Source organism: Alosa sapidissima, chromosome 20 (assembly GCF_018492685.1).
Source record: "Alosa sapidissima isolate fAloSap1 chromosome 20, fAloSap1.pri, whole genome shotgun sequence".
In the NCBI taxonomy this organism is placed as follows: domain Eukaryota; kingdom Metazoa; phylum Chordata; class Actinopteri; order Clupeiformes; family Clupeidae; genus Alosa; species Alosa sapidissima.
This window is the reverse complement of record NC_055976.1, coordinates 13,914,624-13,921,522: the sequence shown is the minus strand read 5'-3', so window position 1 is coordinate 13,921,522 and position 6,899 is coordinate 13,914,624. Positions and strand designations below refer to the sequence as shown.

The 6,899-nt window shown below is 46.9% G+C and overlaps 1 protein-coding gene across 1 annotated transcript in view; it reads left to right on the top strand.

The window, feature by feature from the left end:
* The window catches only part of LOC121694939 (teneurin-1-like), a 206,212-nt gene that overhangs the window by 173,241 nt on the left and 26,072 nt on the right, over positions 1–6,899 (top strand).

Sequence of the window (6,899 nt, the reverse complement as noted above, 5' to 3'; positions counted from 1 at the left end):
CTCTCTGCTGCTGCTTGCTCCTGCCATCTACATATTCCTGACCAATACAGTACCCCTTGTCCAGTCTCCTTAAACATACATGATTGTGTGTGTGTGTGTGTGTGTGTGTGTGTGTGTGTGTGTGTGTGTGTGTGTGTGTGTGTGTGTGTGTGTGTGTGTGTGTGTGTGTGTGTGTGTGTGTGTGTGTGCAATGGGCTCAGAGGAGTATCTGAAACACATGTGAAGTAAACAGAGACAAAGAGGTTTTGTGCTGCAATATAACACTCTCTGGCAATCATCCAGCCAACATACTCCCTAGATACAAGAGCGTAGAGCGTGTGTGTGCACGTGTGTGTGTGTGTGCTTGTGCTGGTGAGTGATGAGTGTTGTTGTTCTTGAGCGCATGTGTGTTTGTGGGGGTGTATGCACATGTATGTGCATGTTAGCATGTAAATGACGAGGTGAACCCGAGTAGGAAAGTGTGAAGAAGGAAAAAGAAAGATAGAAAGAAAGAGAAGGAGGTAGAGAGAGGGGGGGGGGGCTGGTGTTACTCGTGAGCCTGAGGCGAGTGTGCTCTCTCTCTTTCTCTCCGCCAGTGGAAGCGAGTTAGAGTGCTGCAGAGCTGAGCAGGAACACAGGAGATGCCATCAATCAGAGCCCACTTCACCTATGTCAGTCTCCTCATATCTCTCTCTCTCTCTCTCTCTCTCTCTCTCTCTCTCTCTCTCTCTCTCTCTCTCTCTCTCTCTCTGCATTTTAATTTCTCACTATTTCTCCTTCCCTCACTTTCTTTCCCTTTATCCCTCATTTTCTATCTCTCATCTCTCGTTCTGTCCTTGGCTTGCTAGTCCTCTCTATCTCTTTCACTCTCTCTCTCTCTGTTCTCTCTCCATCTCTCTCTCCCTCTCTTCCTGCCTTCCTCTCTTCCTCTCCCTTTCCTCCTTTTCCCCCCATCATTCCAACCTTCCCCTTCCTTTGTTTACTCCTTTGTTTACTTCGATTGGCGCCCCAGACACTGCTCTGTAGTGAGGGGAGTAGGTGTGTGTTGGCTCTGGTGTGTGTGTGTGTCTGTGTAATGGGGGCTGTTTGATCAGGGGGCTCTTTTGTGGCAGCCGCTCCCAGGTGTTGTTCTCCAGCCTGCTGCTGGTGTAATTGGCGGTGGGGAACCGTAGTTAGGCATGCAGAGGCAAGGGGATAATGCACTCAAACTCACGCTAATGGAGTGTAGTGTGTGGGAGTGTGTGTGTTTATGTACATGTGCGTGTGTGTATTTGTGTGTGTGTATGCAACCCTTTTTGTGTGTGTGAGTGTGTGTGTTTCTGTGTGTGTCTGTGTCTGTGAATATGTGCATACATGTGTGTGTGTGTGTGTGTGTGTGTGTGTGTGTGTGTGTGTGTGTGTGTGTGTGTGTGTGTGTGTGTGTGTGTGTATGTGCGTACATGCGTGTGTGTGTGTGTGTGTGTGTGTGTGTGTGTGTGTGCGTACATGCTTGTTTGTGTGTGTGTGTGTGTGTGTGTGTGTGTGTGTGTGTGTGTGTGTGTATGTGTGTGTGTTTGTAGGTAGTTAAATAAGCAAGCCATCTGCATTCGTGTTGATGTGTGAGGCATAAGACGATGCTCTTCTGGCTGCTTGTTGTCTGTTTGTTGAACGCCATATTGCAAACATTAGGCCAATTTATCTGTGTGCTTTATATGATGAAATACACTGCTAGTGGGGATAGATTCAGCCAGTCTGCATAAGCTATTCTATTTGGCGGAATTCTGTTTCCCATTAGCCAGTTCCAATCATGTGTGTGGTCAGCCATTGTGTAGCAAGTGTGTAAGCTGATTGGGGCTTGGTGTTATTTGGTCATGTGGCAGTACGTATTATTGTCTCCTCACATTCTCTGGTGCCAGAAGAGAGGTACCATGATATAAAGACACGGGATGATGTTAGTGGTCAGTTCCATATGTCCGGAACTGGCATAGCATTGGACACCTGACATGACTGGGAGAGGTAGTCTGTCTCACTCTCCCACTCTGGACAAAACTGTAGAGGCCTGTGTCCTTATTCTTCTAGCACAACTGTGTGTGTGTGTGTGTGTGTGTGTGTGTGTGTGTGTGTGTGTGTGTGTGTGTGTGTGTGTGTCTCAGAAAGAAGCACAGTGACTGTGGCCCAGGCAGAGCGCTGCAGGAAGCCTGTGGTTTTGTTAAAAGCAGAGGATCCCAGCCCCTGTTCTAGTCACCTAAGTGCTGGGGCATGCATGATGGTAAATGTCATTTTAATGTCCTAGCTTATTATTTAATGGTGAAATGGCCCAAGCGAGTCAAAGGCTGCTCTGTCTTCCCTCCCAAGCGTGGTATGTGTCCTTTTCTCGTCCTCTCCATCATGCCTGCCCCCCCCCCCCCTCTCTTCTTTTCACTCCTTATGCCACTCCATCTTTCTCTTCTTCTTCTTCTTCTTCTTCTTCTTCTTCTTTTCTTGTCTTTCTTTCTATTTTAAGCCCCAGTTCTCAGCCCACTCTCATATTCTTCATTCTTCCATATCCACCTCCCTCTCTCTGTCTCTCTCTCTCTCTCTCTCTCTCTCTCTCTCTCTCTCTCTCTCTCTCTCTCTCTCTCTCTCTCTCTCTTGGTTTTTGCACACTCTTTCTCTCTCTCCTTCTTTCCATCTCTCTCTTTTGCTCTCTCTCTCTTTCTCTCTGTGGACTGGATGTCAAAGTTAAGCTTCAGTAAACCCCGGTGGGCATCGAGAACAGCTTGAGTGTCAGCATACATATGATAAATCAGACACACACACACACACACACACACACACAAACACCAGCATTTGCCCTCTTGAGATCCTCAGGAGGGATCAGGGCTGCCTTTGAGATTCCGACTCCTGAAGGCCTGGTTACCTATCCCCCTCCCCTCCCCCTCCACACACACACACACGCAACCACGCACGCACACACACACACACACACACACACACACACACACACACACACACACACACACACACACACACACACACACACACACACCCCCCAGACCATGATCAGCTCCTCTTCACACAGCAGCATCTGGAGGCTGGAGGTTGTAGTTGTCAATAAACCTCAAAAACACCCATGCATGTTTCAGCGCAAGAATGCCTTGTGTTTTTTTGGCTTTGGCTTTGTTTTTGTTTTGTTTTGTTTTGTTCGCGTTCACTGTTTTTTTTTTTTTTTTTTTTTTTTTGGGAAAAGGTTGTGTGTGCCCCCTGCGGGCATTCTCTCTTCTCCTCTGTGCTGCTGCCAAAACTAGTCGCAGTCTCTCACAGCCTCCCTAGAGAGACCTCTGCAGCTGGATGGGGGGCCAGGCTAGTGAAAGAACAGATAGAGAGGATAGTAGGGTGTGAAAGGTGTGTGTGTGTGTGTGTGTGTGTGTGTGTGTGTGTGTGTGTGTGTGTGTGTGTGTGTGTGTGTGTGTGTGTGTGAGTATGTGTGAGTGTGTGAGTAAGTGTGTGCTTGGGTTTGAGTGTGTGTGTGTGTGTGTGTGTGTGTGTGTGTGTGTGTGTGTGTGAGAGTATGTGAGTATGTGTGTGTTTGTGTTTGTGTGTGTGAGTGAGTGAGTGAGAGAGAGAAAGAGAGAAATGGGTAGAGGGTCTGAGGGACAGGAAGAAACATGTTGGAAAAAAGAAAAAGGATGAGTTATTTATAGAACACGGGAACAGCAGAGAAGAGGTGTGAAGGAGAATGGCTACAAAGGTGCTGTGTGGGGAAATGCAAGAGGACGTTGAAAAAAGAAAGAAAAGATGAAAAGAAGAGAAGAACGGCAGAAGCAGTAGAGCAGCAGCTTAGCTGCCCAAGCCGAACCTGCCTTTATTAAGCAGCTAGAGGTGGAGAGGAGAGGAGGAGGTGGAGGAGGAGGTGAAGGTGTAGTGGGGTGGGGTGGGGTGGGACTTAGGAAGTGCTGATGCCGGCTAACCTTCCCGGCTGTGGTTCCCATAAGCCCCCGGTGGTCACACCCCTCCGTCGTGCGGGCAGCAAGTTGACCCACATTTTCCTCCTTCCTCCTCGCACTGGGCACTCAATCGCCTGCAACCCAAAGGGCTCCATCACCATAGCGACCTTTCGATTTCACATTTCATTTTACTCCGGCATGCCAGATGTTGACGGGGAGGGAGTCGTTATGGGTGGGGGGTGGGGGGGAGACTCCAGTGCATCATGGGATGGTTATGAAGCGCTTCAAAGATATTGGCTCAATTGGACCAGGGAAAGTAGTATGCTTGCAGGGAGACACACACACACACATCCACACACACAGAGTCCCCCCGCGAACATACTTCTCATTTATTCAACTTAGCCAAAATAGAAATGAAGTGGTAATATGATAATGAATTTAATTCTGTTTTTATGTATCTGCAGACGACAGCAGAATAGAGAATGAGAGAGGGGACACTGGAAAAAGCAGAGAGAGAGATGGAGGGAGAGAGAGACAGAGAGAGAAAGGGAGGGAGAGAGGGGGAGGGAGGGTAGGAGGGAGAAATAGAGAAATCTTTAAGTAATGTGCACCTCCTTCAGATGCTCCGTGGCTGTCTGGCTCTCTGAGATGCTTAAGACTCCACTGGGTCTAGCATGGCTCTGATTTCCTCTGTGTCCGCCCATGGGTGTGTGTGTGTGTGTGTGTGTGTGTGTGTGTATGTATGTATATGTGTGTGTGTGTTTGTGTGTGTGTGACATGTGACGTGCTTGTGTGTGTGTTTGTGGTTGTGTCTGCGATAGTATTTGCTTTCCTAATCTTGTTTGTGTGCATTAGGGAGTGTCTATACCTATATCGTATGTGTGTGGATAAAGGTCCCTGCTAAGGTGTGTGTGTGTGTGTGTGTGTGTGTGTGTTTGTGTGTGTGTGTGTGTGCAAGCAGCTCAGATTTCCATCAGGATCTTCTCTGCATCGAGGCAAGGACACCGAGCTCCCCAGTCCAGACGCTCCGGTCTGGCTGTGAGAAATAGATGGGATTTTTAGTGTGTGTGTGTGTGTGTGTGTGTGTGTGTGTGTGTGTGTGTGTGTGTGTGTGTGTGCGCAGGGACACAGGCTGATGGCCCTTGTGCAGCATTATGGCCTGTCAAAACACACATGTTTTATTTAACCTGATGGAAGAGAGGTCTACAGAGGGATCAGCTGACAGGCAACGCATTAGCAAGCACAAGACCACACACACACACACACACACACACACACACACACACACACACTCACTCTCACACACACACTCTCACACACACACACACACTTTATCCACTTTACACACACATACACATACACACGCACGCTAGGTTATTCATCCAAAAACACATGTACCCAGATTGCCCATTAGTTTATATCCACATACCGTACATATTACAGTCTCAGTCACGCAGAATAGCATGCTCATGTGTTCACAGTCACACACACACACACACACACACACACACACACACACACACACACACACACACACATACACAAACACACACGCCACCAACCACCCACTCTCAGGGCTCTACAGTGCGCCCATTTCACTCGTAAAAATGATGGGATGCGAGTGCAAAAAAATATTTAGGCGCACTGGTGCGAATGACTTCTAACCATGTCAATGTTTGTCTACAAAATACACCGCAACATCAAGAAACATTACTGGTGCAAACCATAGAATCACGTCGCGAATGCAGCATAAAAACTACACCTCCCATCAACGTTAGCAGTTTCGCGTTGTGACTCGCTAGTAGTCGCTTCTATCAAATCCAAGAGCGCGCAGAAAAAGTGGAAAGTTAGACTAGCCAGCCAAGATGCAAAGATTGAAGAAATTAGTTCTTCTATCCACCGAATTCATCGGATATCGGAGGAACAGGATGAGATTCTGAGAATGCAGTGAGAGAAGGAAAGGTAACCTAACATGCCTTTTAGCCCAGTTGACGTATTGGCTGCAATATGCAAAATATAGCTGTAGCGAACAGGCTCAAAAGTAGCTTCCCGTAATACTCCCATTTTATTCAAAGGTAGAACGCTACTGACAACTCCAGGCTTCCACGCATGCTTGTTTGTTTACACCGAATACAAGCTGAAGTGCAAAACAAAAGTAGGCCTAACGTTTGCCTACTGCCCCCATCAATGCAGATATTTCAAATAAAAAGTAAAAGTATAAAAAATATATATATCCTTGATTAGCCTATGTTGGGTTTTGTGGAAGAGAAAATGGACTGTTTTAGTAGTAGTATTAGGCAGTATGCAGTCAGATAGGTCACCATGGGCATATTTGGATACTTGATATACAGGCTAAATGCAAATATGGCAATGTATTATACTATTTTACATTAACAAAATGTAGGAAAATAGAACAGACTGAAAATAAAGTAGGCACTGATCTTTAAAATCCCATTTCCTAAATGTTGTCAGTCATTCTTAATATTCGCAATTGGTGCACTGGCATGTTTAAGTGTTAGCTGCAGTGTAATGTTAGATTATGTTTAAGTTAAGTACAGAACTGACCGTGCGCCCACATTTTTTAACTTGGGCGCACAAGTGCTCCTGGAAAAAAAATTTAGCGTAGAGCCCTGACTCTCTCCCCCTCTCTCTCACTCACACACACACACACACACACAGTCAGCACCAATCCTCATACACACACATAGAGGAGTATGCCTGTGAGCAGGTGGTGGTGAGAGGCATATTTGTCACCTGGGCTCCTGTGGAGTTGACTGGCAGTGCGGGTGATTGGCTGGTGATTGGCAGCGCTCTCTCAAATGGCACATTAATTGCCATCAAATCCCAGCAGCAGGGGGAAAAGGTGCATGAAGCACCAAGGAAAGTATCTGGCTGCCTCTGTCGCAAATAATTCCCCTCTCTCCACACACACACTCACACACACACACATACTCACACACACACAGTGCACACAAAACACACATACCACACATATTTTAATTAGGAGTGTTTGTT